Genomic DNA, 16230 nt, shown 5'->3' on the forward strand with positions numbered 1-16230 from the left:
GTTGTCTCTTTAGTGGACTTGTTGCATCTTCTAAGTGTCCTGCCAATGAAACGCAACCTTTGGCTCGCCTTCCCCACAATATTATCTATGTGGTCTTTCCAACTGAAGTTGTTCGTAATTTTAACACCCAGGTACTTACAAGGGGAGGCCGCCAATTGTGAAATTCAGATTCGATTCATACTGCGCATAATAAAAGCTCATGGCCAAAGGTGTAATGTGGCTAAGCACCAAGATGCACTTCTCAGCCGTTGTCGAGAAAATCGAGTTAAAAGAAACCGTTGCGGTGAAATACTGTCTACGATTAATAGTTTTCTACAGCGTCGTGGCGCAGCGGTAAGCGCTCGGGTTCGTAATCCGAAGGTCGCCGGATCGAATCTCGCGCTATCCAATTTTTTTTTTTTAGTATTTGTTTTTTATAATTCAAATATATATATATATATATATATATATATATATATAATTTCCGGCAATCTGTTGCAACAATTATGCATATAATAAGTTGTTGAAAGTCGTTTGTCGTGGAAAAACTGGCGACTTTATATATATATATATATATATATATATATATATATATATATATATATATATATATAATTCCTGGCAATCAGTTGCGACAATTATGCATATAATAAGTTGTTGAAAGTCGTTTGTCGTGGAAAAACTGGCGACTTCGAACATCATTATGTTTTCCGCAAACAAAGCTGTATTTCACAAATGTTATTAATTGTCTTCATAATGTTAACCACGTATAGTTAACGGAAGACATAGAAACGATATTCCGAAACGAATACGTATAGCGTAAGTCAAACGTTCGAATTAGAATAGAGACCCCACGAACACAAATTTGCTGCGGCAGGTATGAAATATAAACTCCGTTACTCGCTCGTTACACTTGAATGACAGATGTTGAATGGGCCGAAACGAGCCGCCGCATAACAGCGTAGTTGCCTGCTAACTTCGAAAGAAGGTAGATGCGGTCCCTAGCGCAACTTATAACAGTGTCGAAAATCAGTGCGGACGGGAGAGCTTTGGTACACGCTGTTAAAAAAAAAAAAACGGAAAAATGGAGGCGGTACAATTGGAGAGCGATCTGCCTTCACCAACATGCATAAGCAATTCATTAATACTTTATATATATATATATATATTTGAATTACAAAAAACTAATAATAAAAAAAACTGCATGGCGCGAGATTCGATCCGGCGACCTTCGGATTACGAACCCGAGCGCTTACCGCTGCGCCACGACGCTCTAGAGAATTATTAATCGTAGAGAGTATTTCACCGCAGCGGTTTCTTTTAACTGTCGATTTTCTTGACAACGGCTGAGAAGCGCATCTTGGTGCTTTGCCACATTACACCTCTGGCCATGAGCTTTTATTATGCGCAGTATGAATCGAATCTGAATTTCACAATTGGCGGCCTCCCCTTGTTAGTTGAATTGACAGCCTTGAGAATTGTACTACTTATCGAGTAATCGAATTCCAACGGATTTCTTTTGGAACTCATGTGGATCACCTCACACTTTTCGTTATTTAGCGTCAACTGCCACCTGCCACACCACGTGGATTGCACTGGGCTGTCTCCTCCAGCTGAACCGATCATTCACTGGAAATGGTTAAGCTCGGCTTCTTGTTCCCAGTAAACAACAATGCAATTTAAATGGATGACAATGCGCGATGCCACCGGGCCACAATTGTTCGCAACCGGTTTGAAGAACATTCTGGACAACTCGAGCGAATACTTTAGCCTCCCAGATCGCCTGACGTGAATTCCACCGAGCAATGATGGGACATAATCGACTGGTCAGTTAGCGCACAAAATCCTGCAACAGCACTTCCGCAGTTATGAACGACTATAGAGGCAGCATGGTTCAGTATTTCTGCAGGGGACTTCCAACGATTTGTTGAGTCCATGTGAGGTTGAGTTGCTAACTACGCCGTGCAAAAGGAGGCCCGACACGATACTAAGAGGTATGCCACAACTTTTGTCACCTCACTGTACGTGCAACAGAACTGCGTGTCTCTCTGTCTACTATCATATATGGAGAACCTCGTTCCGATACCTTTCAACGGTTCACGAAATAAAAGGGGCGCAAATTTTAGGTGTTTCGCGTAGTATAGTGAAGCATCACTGAGCCGCGTCGCGGGCTCGGAGGCTTGGGAGGCGAGCCAGCGGGTACTACTGCCGGCCGCACCTTCAGCGGCGGCGCGGCGCACTTGTGTTTCCAGAGGCAAGTTTCTCCGTCCCTCTGGAAAGTGGAGCGGCCGGCCGTGATTAGTGGATCGCGCCGGTCACCGCCGAGCGCACTCCTCATCAGTGAAGGCCGAACGCAGGAATGTCCAAGGCCGCTGCGTGAACGGCGTCTCTCTCTCCCTCTCCCTGCAGTCTTTTTTTCCTTCCTTTTTCCTTTTTGTGTCTCCTTCGCCGCCGACGCCTCGTAAAGTTGCGAACAGCTTTAAGTCAATTGCGAGTGTCCCCCCCCCCCTCGCAGACCTATAGCTTTCTCTGACACTGTTTCTCACGGTCGGCGAAAGGAAGAGAGAAAAAGGCAACTCATCGGCGCCAGAACAAATACCTACGTGTGATTCGGTTGTGTAGCGCGCGTTCTTCACTTCGAAATTTCGTTTACTATAGCGGCATCTACAGAACGGGGTAGTATATTTCCCCCATACTGTTTATTCATATTATTCAAATGGTTCTGAGTACTATGAGATTTAAGATCTGAGGTCTTCAGTCCCCTAGAACTTAGAACTATTTAAACCTAACTAAACTAAGGACATCACACACATCCATGGCCGAGGCAGGATTCGAACCTGCGACAGTAGCGGTCGCGCTGTTCCAGACTGAAGCGCCTAGAACCACTCGGTCACACCCGCCGGCTTCACATTATTCACTTAAATCTAATTAACTGGATTTCGGTGAGATAACAGTAAATAACAACACGAGCTATACAGCAGTCTATTCGGATTGAGTTCGTTTCGGTACCGTGCATTGAAATCTCCGATCGTGTTCTGGTGAACGGCGGCTTAAATTCCTGTCCGGGTGACTCAAATTTCGATTTTCCGTGCTTTCCCTAAATCGCTTAAGGCGAATGTGAGGAACGTTACTTCGAAAGGGCAGAGGCGACTGCCTTCACCAAAACGACCTTCTGCCCCGTCTCACATAATGTTAAACCTTAGCCTTCGGTGCCTCTGTCCAACTACGTCAGGTGTATGAAATATCACACAGGGCGTACAATGTTGCACTGACGACATCGGTGGTTTCAATGGCCTAAAGATCTTTTCAATTGTCTCTGCGTTGAAAATTCTCAATGTCCGTCAACGTGGAGAAAAGAAAGGCACTGTGCTTAAGAACTACGCAGAATTTTATGAAGAAACTGTTATTGTCCGCGCGACTGCTACGGTCGCAGGTTCGAATCCTGCCTCGGGCATGGATGTGTATGATGTGCTTAGGTTAGTTAGGTTTAAGTAGTTCTAAGTTGTAGGGGACTGATGAACTCAGCTGTTAAGTCCCATAGTGCTCAGAGCCACTTGAACTGTTATTGTAAAGTGAAAACACTCGCACGCACGCACACACACACGCACACACACACACACACACACACACACACACACACACACACACAGAGAGAGAGAGAGAGAGAGAGAGAGAGAGAGAGAGAGAGAGAACGGGGAGGAGAAGTTATAATAGACACAGAGACAAGAAATCAGTGTTTCGCTGTTAAGGTGTAGGGGCGGATAGTCGGAAATAGGGGTATGCGTTTCTTACGACGTTTGCACATTCCACGATAGGGCGCTGTGTTTGTGTTTACGTAGCTCCAGGAAAATTACACAGATCTGTCGCTCCCGCTACTTCAGTTCACGAGAAACGCCGCCAACTACTGTTAAGTTCCTTCCGCTAGCTGTCTAGATGCGCATCAGACTGTAACAACAGCCACTGCACCTGTACTCCAAACGGTACTGTACCAGTATCTCGGGCACACTACGCCCCGAACAACAGGAGCTACACGATTTCATTTTCGCCTTTCGACGATTTCAGAAGTCACAGCACTACGGATACAACAGTCACAGCGCGGTGTCTTCCCCGGTAGCTTTTTGCCTGAGGGCAGCCTCTCGTTTGCGTGCACTGTCGGCCGAAGAAACGGTAAACGGCGGAGGTAGCGGAGCGGCGTTCACACAGTGCCACCCGGCGAGTCGACGCACTCATCACACGCGGGGGACTCACCTGTGAGAGCGGCGCTGGCGGCGTCTGCGTCGTATGGCGGTGGCGCGGTCCACGTGGCCGGCGGTGCCTGTGCTGGGGTTGCAGGCGGCGGCTGCGGAGCGCGCTACGCTGCGGTCAGACCGGGTCTGGCCGCTGGCTGGCTGGCGCGGGGCCGCAGAGTCCACAGCCGGCGAGGTGTGGTGGGGGCAGAGTGGGGAGCAGCGAAAGACGCCGAGGACGGCGGCGGAAACAGACGCCGACAGCTTTCTGCAAACACGCCCCGTGCACACCTTTGCGTACCAAAAGCTGCGCCTCGTAAGAAATGCGTCAAAGTGACTGACAGAACGTTTAAACAAACCAACACAAAACAATTTTTGTTGTTGTCATGCTCCATGATTCGTGGTGACGTGATGAATGGCCTCCCTCCACGCACTCCTCCTCATTTCTTCCGGGGTCGTTCTGGTGCTTTCACCGTTGTGTTCTAGCCACCCTCTTGATTTTCCCGGATGCCTTTGACCTTCTGTTCTCCCGAGCGTTTCAGCTTTCTCTGCTGTGTCGGTAGTGGAGGTGACCAATTGTAATATCTCTTTATATTCGATGAATTATTCAGATACAATTCTACCTTTGAATGACGTTTACTAATTTTCTATCTTCATACTCGCAGAATCCATGCGAAAAGTAGCTCATACAATAGCTATGCCATGAGCGCATAATTATTCTTTGTAGTACTCTCTCTGGTGGTTGTTAGAAAAAAGCTTCCGAGATGGTCTTCGTGCCGATTAGCCTGAGCTTGGCTTGGAAGAACTGTAATCTGATTATTGAGATTTATAACAGAAGATAACTGAGACGAAACTGTACGATTAAAAAGGAAATATATATAGATTGCTTCTTCAAACAAAAGGTGTGTATTGGAAATTTGAGAATTAAGGATATTTATCGATATATTGCATAGTTGTTAATCAGAAGGGAACTTCCGAAAGACTGGATACGAACCTGCATTTAATAATCCAAGAGCTCCATTACTTCTTCGGAAGGTTAAACTTCATCAAAGCCAAATATCCGCTTGATATGAGGTTTCCCGACTGATTATACAACGCTCCCAAAATTACGAGGCATTTTATTTGTACAGATTAGCAGACTGTCGCAAAGCACGAGCCTGCAGAGAAGAAGAATCATCGCCTGATTTCAGAGTCATTTTGAGTGACTGAGCTATGACTGTGTTTCCTATCATGAATGATTGATTGCTCGAACGAATTGAGAGCTACAGAATTACGTAGAAAAGAAAAGATAGGAGAAAAAATTACACAATAAACGCAATAAGACATTATTGGTTAAAAACGGTCTTGGTTGCAATTTTAGTTTTTTTTATTTTCCAACTACGCGTTTCGCCTTATTTAGGCCTCTTCAGGTTGATCTACATGGAAAACCCAGAACAAACACATCTATTTAAGAATCGCGATCGCGTTGTGCAGAGCCGGCCGTTGTGGCCGAGCGATTCTAGGCGCTTCAGTCTGGAACCGCGGGACCGCTACGATCGCAGGTTCGAATCCTGCCTTGGGCATGGATGTGTGTGATGTCTGTTGTGTTGGCAGAAGAGCCAACACCGTGTTACGAATGGAGGCCGAAATGCACGCGTTTCAGCTCACGCAGGCTGGCGTGAGGAGGGAAGGACTATACTGACGTGAGGTCTAGAACATGACAAGGAATTAGAATTCAGAAAGCGGACGGAATTAGTTTGATACTTAACTTTAATCCATTAATGATGAACGTCGCTCTTGACGGTATATGATTCACAATATTGTCTGTTCAGAATTCATTCTAATTACTGAATATGGCGCCTTGCTAGGTCGTAGCAAAGGACGTAGCCAAAGGCTATGCTAAACTGTCATTTCTGCAAATGAGAGCGTATGTAGGCAATGAACAATCACTAGCAAAGTCGGCTATACAACTGGGGCGAGTGCTAGGGAGTCTCTCTAGACTAGACCTGCCGTGTGGCGGCGCTCGATCTGCAATTCACTGATAGTGGCGACACGCGGGTCCGACGTATACTACGGACCGCGGCCGATTTAAAGGCTACCACCTAGCAAGTGTGGTGTCTGGCGGTGACACCGCAATGTCCTTAGGTTAGTTAGGTTTAAGTAGTTCTAAGTTCTAGGGGACTGATGACCTCAGACGTTAAGTTCCATAGTGCTCAGAGCCATTTGAATCATTTTTTCGCGTTGTGCAGACTTGGATAACCTAAAAGCATGTATAAACAGATCAAATACTGAAAGAGCAAGTACCTTAATTTGGTATTTCTTCCAAACGATCCTTTAGACAGTTAGCCAAAGGGCAACGTCGAATACTTCAGGCCAACATCGCCTTCGTTAAACTCAGTAAAAACTAGAAATATAAAATAGTAAAAGCAGATAAGAAAATTCACCAGTGATGGGACACTGAGAAATGTAATCATATTGCCGAAGCCTTATGATAAGGCCTTACCTTTTCTAGATGGACTCCAAGACCTGCATAACGCGTTCCCGTTCACAGGAGCGAGTAACAGAATAAGATGGGGCTCAGGTAGTAAGCATAATGCACCACAGCGTCGTGTGCTAGTACTAAAGCCTAATACAGAATCATCTCAATAGGTGGCGCTGCCACGCAGCAGTGATAAGAATGAGAGATCGTAAACTGGATATACATACCCATTGAAACTTTATAAATGTAATGCACATAAAACATTAATAAGATGGAATTATTAGGAGCAATATCTGTGCAATAACTTATCCTAAAATTTTGACGAAGTAAAATACTAATGAAGGCGGTAAATTTAAAATGAGAAAACAGGCTGTATAAGACAACACACAGATGCAGTACATTAACAAATTTTACTTATCATATGTTTAATGTTCTCATTCTAGTGTTATATGATACGTAAAATCTGTTTATGTACTGCACCTGTGTGTTGTATTATACGCCCTGTTTTCTCATTTTAAATTTACCGCCTTCATTTGTATTTTAGGTCGTCAAAATTTTAGGATAAGTTATTGCACAGGTGTTGCTCCTAGTAATTCCATCCTACTAATGTTTTATGTGCGTTACAAATGGCTCTGAGCACTATGCGACTTAACATCTAAGGTCATCAGTCCCATAGAACTTAGAACTACTTAAACCTGCGACCGTAGCGGTTGCGCGGCTCCAGACTGTAGCGCCTAGAACCGCTCAGCCACTCCGGCCGGTAAGATTCTTCAGACATTACAAAATTTGTTTAGTCGGTTTTTTCAGAAATTCTAGAAAGATGGATAATCAGCCCAATTAATATTAAATGGTAGGAATTCACAGGGTGGGCATTTAATTTAAATTTTCAGAAACACTAACTCCCTAAGCCATCTAAAATGCAATGACATCAGAAGTGTACAACATTTTCAAACCTGAATAATCAGGCGCGGTGACCTTCAACCTTGAACTGAGGAAACCGTCTATGTGTATCGACGCCCCACAGGAATAGTTCTAAATACTACATCCAGCATCTCTACGATCATCTCCATGGGAGAATAGCAGCCTGCATTGCTGCGAAAGGTGGATATACACTGTACTAGTGCCGACATTGTGCATGCTCTGTTGCCTGTGTCTATGTGCCTGTGGTTCTGTCAGTGTGATCATGTGATGTATCTGACCCCAGGAATGTGTCGATAAAGTTTCCCCTTCCTGGGACAATGAATTCACGGTGTTCTTATTTCAATTTCCAGGAGTGTACGTAAAGTCGGATGAATGCCAGGACCGCTCGTACTTCGGATGGGCGACTTTGTCTTGGCAGTCCAGTCATATGAGCACGGTGTGTGGCTAAGTTATCTTCTGTTTCAGTGAGCAGTATTTATTACTGTAAATTATACAGCCTTTCCCCTTAAAGCGTACTGTATAGATACATAAGGAAAAGCCCCAACACGCTACGACAAAAGTTAAAAACCAATGATAACAAACACTAGCGCGACCGCTGTAAGCGCCGGAAAAGATGTATTTTGCTACGCCGGAAGGCGAATGACAAATGATGGAAACTTCAGCTTTTTCGTTAATTATTTAGTAGACTCTCTCTTTAGTCCTCGTAGGGAGAAGACGTATTTTTTTGTGAGAAGTGTGTAGTAGAATTTGTGATATCTGAATAATAATTTTTATGAAAATATGAAATGTGAGGATTCTTATTAGTGCAAAACCACGAAAGTTTTTATTTTCTTCCGCGCATTATGCTAACGCCATGTCACTAAAGCTGCCTGCATCTGAAGAGGAAGTCAGATAAGAATCAGTGTTGTATTCAAGGTCAAAAATGAGAAGTACTTATGGCGGAAAAAGAAGATATAACTAAACTGCGTAAATCTCAATGGCGTAGAGAACGCAAAAATCGACGTAAGTTCACATTACATCTGACTTACAATTTACAAGATTTGTAAATTAAGACTGAAAGGCAATTCATTCACTTCAAAATCTATAAAAATCAAATTTGATAATACTGTAATTAATTCGATTAATAATAACAATATTTATTATTTTACATATAAATTTGCACACTACTTAGTCTTTTCATTGATCAGATCATGCTCGGCACTTGGGCGCTGTAATTAAACGTTGTTTATGTTTTAGATTTGTCCCGGTCCAGTGCTCTGCGTTTAATTTTAACTACACTCCTGGAAATTGAAATAAGAACACCGTGAATTCATTGTCCCAGGAAGGGGAAACTTTATCGACACATTCCTGGGGTCAGATACATCACATGATCACACTGACAGAACCACAGGCACATAGACACAGGCAACAGAGCATGCACAATGTCGGCACTAGTACAGTGTATATCCACCTTTCGCAGCAATGCAGGCTGCTATTCTCCCATGGAGACGATCGTAGAGATGCTGGATGTAGTCCTTTGGAACGGCTTGCCATGCCATTTCCACCTGGCGCCTCAGTTGGACCAGCGTTCGTGCTGGACGTGCAGACCGCGTGAGACGACGCTTCATTCAGTCCCAAACATGCTCAATGGGGGACAGATCCGGAGATCTTGCTGGCCAGGGTAGTTGACTTACACCTTCTAGAGCACGTTGGGTGGCACGGGATACATGCGGACGTGCATTGTCCTGTTGGAACAGCAAGTTCCCTTGCCGGTCTAGGAATGGTAGAACGATGGGTTCGATGACGGTTTGGATGTACCGTGCACTATTCAGTGTCCCCTCGACGATCACCAGTGGTGTACGGCCAGTGTAGGAGATCGCTCCCCACACCATGATGCCGGGTGTTGGCCCTGTGTGCCTCGGTCGTATGCAGTCCTGATTGTGGCGCTCACCTGCACGGCGCCAAACACGCATACGACCATCATTGGCACCAAGGCAGAAGCGACTCTCATCGCTGAAGACGACACGTCTCCATTCACGCCTGTCGCGACACCACTGGAGGCGGGCTGCACGATGTTGGGGCGTGAGCGGAAGACGGCCTAACGGTGTGCGGGACTGCAGCCCAGCTTCATGGAGACGGTTGCGAATGGTCCTCGCCGATACCCCAGGAGCAACAGTGTCCCTAATTTGCTGGGAAGTGGCGGTGCGGTCCCCTGCGGCACTGCGTAGGATCCTACGGTCTTGGCGTGCATCCGTGCGTCGCTGCAGTCCGGTCCCAGGTCGACGGGCACGTGCACCTTCCGCCGACCACTGGCGACAACATCGATGTACTGTGGAGACCTCACGCCCCACGTGTTGAGCAATTCGGCGGTACGTCCACCCGGCCTCCCGCATGCCCACTATACGCCCTCGCTCAAAGTCCGTCAACTGCACATACGGTTCACGTCCACGCTGTCGCGGCATGCTACCAGTGTTAAAGACTGCGATGGAGCTCCGTATGCCACGGCAAACTGGCTGAAACTGACGGCGGCGGTGCACAAATGCTGCGCAGCTAGCGCCATTCGACGGCCAACACCGCGGTTCCTGGTGTGTCCGCTGTGCCGTGCGTGTGATCATTGCTTGTACAGCCCTCTCGCAGTGTCCGGAGCAAGTATGGTGGGTCTGACACACCGGTGTTAATGTGTTCTTTTTTCCATTTCCAGGAGTGTATTTTCCACGGGGCAAACACAGATAAACAGCGGTGGCGCAACCATGGTACCGACTGCTACAGCAATCCTTAAATGCAATTTAGCACAGGAGCACCAGACACCCAAAATTCTAAAAATTATAACACGTCTTAAACTCGGTCAATACACTGGCAATGTTACAATTAATAGTGACCACTAAGGTGACCGAGATGCCTTAGAAAACTACGCCAAACTACAACAGAATGAGAATGAAATAAGATAAGCCCCACTAAAGAGTTTGATACAGTGCACCAAAAATTTGTCATACGTAACTAGACGGCCACTCCCAACCGGTGTGTACCACATCCATTAAACAGGTCAACTATAACCTGCACGTGAAGTGACAATACACCTTTGTGGGGCCAAGGCTTGACTAACTAAAACAGTTTAAAACAAACTTTACGCGTGGTACAACATCACTCCGCGAAAGTTTTTCTTAATTAAATTCGGAGTTTGATTAATATTAAACACAAAGTTTAAAATCTCTTTTGCCAATCCAAGAATTATCATTTCTTGCTCACATTTGCGTGAACACACCACGCAGTGTAACATAGCAGGTGAAATTCTGCACCTAAAGCGGAGTCATCCACGAATCCATTAAGCTGTTATCCTCTGAGTGTTTTTTTAATTATGGTTTTAATGCGCAAAACTGCTATGCTCATAAGCGCCCTGTCTGTGGCTTAATGAAGGGAAAAAAACCGAAATTTAAATCAGCAACTATGGGAGCGAAACTCAAGAAAGAGGGAAACGGAAAACGGAAGGAAATCTTAGAAAATTGCTGTTGAAGGGGGGTTGTTTTTCCCGAAAAGACCTTCAAATGACCGATGGCATCTCAGTAACGCTGATAAAATCAAGGGCGCTATCGGCTGAGCGCGTGTCATCTGCTAAAAGGGAAGACGTATCAGGCGACAGCTGTAAACGGACGCGTAGCGGATTAAAGGGGGCACTGATGTAAAAGGTGTCTCACCGCCACCCATTGAGAGCAGTGGGGACAAAGCTGGGGAGGATCGCCACTTAAAAGATGTCAGTGGCTAGAAAGACAGTGCCCAGTTCGGAGTCTAGTTAAAATTACCTCCTCCCGACGACCAGGCCGGGAGGACGAGATCCAAGCACAGGGAAGAGGTTTTTATGTCCCGTAATTTATTATTGGGAAGTGCAGACCAATGTGTGTGCCATAAAAGAGCAACACGACGACATAAAACGCTCTGTAGATCAGCAAAGGGAACCATGCGAACAGAGGGCCGAGGAAGAAATGATGACGGTGATTGGTTTGTGAGGTGCTCAACTGCACGGTCATCAGCGCCCGTATAAAGTCCCAATTTTTTCACAGTGCAATTTTCATACACAGTCCAATCGAGCCACTGTCACAAAGGATGATGATGAGGATGAAATGATGAGGACAACACGAACACCCAGTCCCCAGGCAGAGAAAATCCCCAACCCGGCCAGTAATCGAACTTAGGGCCCCGTGATCCAGAAGCAGCAACTCTAGCCACCAGACCATGAGCTGCGGACCCGAGGAAGAGAGACAGCAGCCTTTGCCACTTTATCAGCTGCCTCGTTTCCGTGGATGCCACGGGATCCAGAAAGGACCCCCAGTGGAGCATGTGGAGGCAGTCCTGAATCCAGTGGACCAGAGGGTGGACGGGATAAAGAGCTTGGAGGCTGAGAAGCTGAGAAGAGAGATCAGCGAATCTCAGCATATAATATACTGTATCCGCTGATGGCGACGGATGTATTGGACAGCCTGGAGAACAGCGTAAAGCACCGCAGCAAAATCCGAAAACTGGTCGGGAAGCCAAAATCTAGTAGGGGTGTCGCCAACAATATAGGCACTCCTGACACCAAAGGTGGTCTTGGAGCCATCAGTGTAAATAAATGTGGCATCCTCCATTTGTGCGCATAGAGCAGCAAATGCCAGACGATGAACTATAGGGGGGGGGGGGGGGTTACTATCCTTGTGAAGCTGACAGAAGTCACGGAGAAGGCAAGTCCGGGGTCGAGGCCAAGGTGGCGTCGTACCCCCATTCCTCAAGAAAGTCTTACGAAATTGGAAGAAAAGGGTATGTAGCAATTGATGGAAGCGGATTTCCAGTGGTAGTAGAGAGGAAGGACGGCCTGCATACCCTAAATCCAAGGAGGCGTCGGAAAAAAGGGCATGGGTCTCATGAGTAAGCATGGAAGACAGATGACTAGCGTAACGACTCAGAAGGACAGCTCGCCGATTGGACAGCGGAGTTTCAGCAGTCCCAACGTAAAGGGTCTCCACGGGGCTGGTGTAAAAAGCTCCAGACGCTAAACGCAGTCAACGGTGATAGACAGACCCTCGACGGTGAAGAATAAACGGCCGTGCAGAGGAGTAAACTGTGCTTCCGTAGTCCAATTTCGAGCGCACTAAGGCGCGATATAGGCGGAGGAGCACCATTCTGTCCGCTCTCCAGGAGGTACCACTCGGAATACGGAGGCTGGTGAGGGATCGCAGACAGCGAACCGAAAAATATGAAACTTAGGAAGACCAGCACAGTTTTCTGTCAAACGTAAGTCCCAAGAATTTGGTGACGTTCGCGAACGGAAGGGCAACATGGCCTAGACATAGAGAAGGCGGATAAAACTCCGTATGACGCCAAAAATTTACACAGACGGTCTTACTGGGAGAAAATCGGAAGCCGGTTTCGATGCTCCATGACTGGATACGATCGAGACATCCTTGAACACGTCGTTCAAGAAGGCTGGTCCGTTGAGAACTGTAGTAGATCGCAAAATCGTCGACAAAGATGGAGTCCGAGTCATCGGGTAGAAGACAATCCATAATTGGATTTATGGCAATGGCAAACAGTACAACACTTAACACAGAGTCCTGGGACACCTTGTTTTCTTGGGAGAAGGTATGGGATAGAATAGTGTTCACACGAACCTTAAATGTGCGCTCTGTCATAAATTCACGGATGAAAAGGTGTAGCCGACCTCGAAAGCCACAAGAGAACAGTGTGTGGAGGATTCCTGTCCTCAACAGGTATCGTATGCCCTCTTCAGATCACAAAATATTGCTACCGTTTGGTGTTTCCTGAGAAAGTTGTTCATGATATAAGTGGAAAGAGCAACAAGATGGTCAACTGTGGAACGATGCTTTCGGAAACCACACTAGGCAGTTGTTAAAATGCTTCAGGGCTCCAGCCACCAGCCTAAACGGCAATTTACCACACGCTCCAATACCTTACAGACAATACTTGTGAGAGAGATTGGGTGGTAGGTGGAGGGGAGATGTTTGCCCTTTCCAGGTTTCGGAACAGGAATGACGAAAGCTTCCCGCCATCTTCTAGGAAAGGTGCTGCAGGCCCAAAGTCGGTTATAAAGGCGAAGGAGGCAGCATAGACTATGGTACGACAGATGCAGCAACATTTGGACGTGGATGCCATCTGGTCCCGGAGAAGAAGAGCGAAAGAGGAAAGTGCATGTCTTGAGTTCCCGCATAGAAAAAACGGCATTATAGCTTTCGCGGTTTTGAGAGGAAGCAGCAAGAGATCGCTCTTCCACTACCCGTTTCTTTGGGAGAAAGGCTGGTGGGTAATTAGAAGAGCTCGAAATCCCAGCAAAGTGTCGACCCAATGAGTTAGAGATTGCGAGTCGGTACACTAAGGTATCCTGCGCGATAGTTAGCCCAGAGATCGGGGAATAACTGAACGTGCCGGATAGCTGTCGGATTCGACTGCAAACAGCTGATGAGGAAATGAAAATTTTTAAAAGAGCTCGTAAAGAAGTTCCAGCTTGCACTCTTGCTATCGCGTATGATGCGACGGCATCGCCCACCTAACTGCATAGAGCGGATACAGTTGGCCAACGTAGGATGGTGGCGGAAAACGCGAAGAGCACGTCATGGCACGCCTCGTTCCACCAAGGAACTTGGGGGCGCCGGGGCGAAGGGCAGGTACGTGGTATTGAACGTTCTGCCGCTGTAAGAATAACTTCCATAACATGAGTGACCTGATCGTCGATGCTAGGAAATTGACGGTCATCAAATGTTTCCAGAGAGGAGAAAAGTGTCCAATCGGCTTGGGGAAACTCCCCGCGTCTTGGGCGCATAGATGGCAGTAGTGGCTGTAATCGAAGGACACATGGGAAATGGTCACTCGAGTATGTGTCAGCAAGAGCGAACCATTCAAAGCGCCGAGCTAGCCGACCAGTACCGACCGAAAGGTGCAAACGAGTGCAGGTTGACGTGGAGGCAGACAAAAATGTTGGTTCCCCTGTGCTGAGACAAACAAGATCCACTTGGTGGAAGAGGTCAATTAATAGGGAGCCTCTCAGACAAGGTCGCGGAGATCCCCAAAGCGGGTGGTGAGCGTTGAAGTCCCCAACTACCAAATAGGGGGGTGGGAAGTGACCAAGGAGATGAAGGAGATCGGCTCTTGCCATTGGTGTGGACGATGGAATGTATAAGATACAAAGAGAGTAAACGGATTGGGTGATAATGGATAGTATCATGGAGGAGAATCATAAGTCCCCCGTGTGCCGGAACGCCAGCAACAGATGGGAGATCAAACCAGACTGATTGGAAATGAGGGAAGACAAAGCAATCTTGGATATGTAGCTCTGTTTCTTGAAGACAGAAGATGACGAAGGAGTAGGATCTTAAGAGGAGCGACAGTTCATCCCGATTGGAGCTAATTCCGCGGATATTCCAATGGATAGTTGACATAGGGTGGATGAAAAAAGAAAAAAATCTCACCACATTTGTTGTCAACGCAGTGACCGCTGAGAGCCGGAGGCCGACGGCATGGAATGGCATTCAGCCAGAGGCAGAAGATCCTGATCCATAGGTTGTTCGGGGGGAGCTCCTGCCGCCAGTGATGGGCTGGTTGATCAACCGCCAGCGGTGCGTCTCAACGAAACGGAAGACGGCCGAGAGCGGCTACTGTTGGGCGGCCTGTAGAAGAGACACGCCATGACGGAGAAGGAGAGGATCTGTGTATCTTATGACCCTTCTTGGAAGCAGGACGTTGAAATGAAGGAGGAGTGGAGGGTTGTGAGGTCTGGGCATGTAATAAATTTACACGAGTAGGTTCTTTTTTGGAAGTCCGGATGTCCAATTTTGGGGCCTGTGATTTAACAGGAGACGATGAAGGTGGAGCCTTAGAGTGAGCAGGTGATAGTGAGCTGGCCGATCTGATGACCGTGGCACTAAAGGTGAGATCGCAAGTCTGAGTGGCTACCTCCTTAGTAGGACGAGGAGAGGCGGGGACAGTACCATATTTACTCACTGGGAGCACAGTGGCCTTTCTACTGATCAGTAACTTACTAGCAGCAAAGATAGACACCTTTTCCTTCTCTCAGAATTATGAATAATTGGTTCAACTTTAAAAATAGGACAATCTCTAGAGAAAGCAGCGTGGTCGCCCATACGGTTGATGTAGCGAGGGGATGGAGGTGGACAATTACCCTCATGTGCATCCCTGCCACAAGCAACGCATTTGGCCATATTGGAACACGGCTGGCTGGTATGATTAAACCTCTGACACGGAAAGCAACTCGTAGGGTTGGGGATGTAAGGGCGAACTGAAATTATCTCATATCCCACTTTAATGTTCGATGGAAGTTGAACTCTGTCAAACGTCAAGAAGAGAGTGCGGGTCGGTACCAGTTCCTTTTCAACCCTTTTCATTACTCGATGTACGGCCGTTACTCCCTGACCAGACAGGTAATTTTGAATGTCCTCATTTGATGATCTGTCGAGTGATCAGGTATAAACCATCCCGCACGATGAGTTAAATGTATGTTGTGTTTCCACCTGGACAGGGAAGGTGTGTAATAGTGTAGTTCGATGCAATTTTGGTGCCTGGAGGGCACTGTCTGTTTCTAACAACAAGGTGTCATTTAGTAACGGGAATAAGACTTTACAGGATCTGCAGTTGCGTCGACACCTTTCTGAATAATGAAAGGGTTTA

Source organism: Schistocerca serialis, chromosome 5 (assembly GCF_023864345.2).
Source record: "Schistocerca serialis cubense isolate TAMUIC-IGC-003099 chromosome 5, iqSchSeri2.2, whole genome shotgun sequence".
Taxonomy (NCBI): domain Eukaryota; kingdom Metazoa; phylum Arthropoda; class Insecta; order Orthoptera; family Acrididae; genus Schistocerca; species Schistocerca serialis.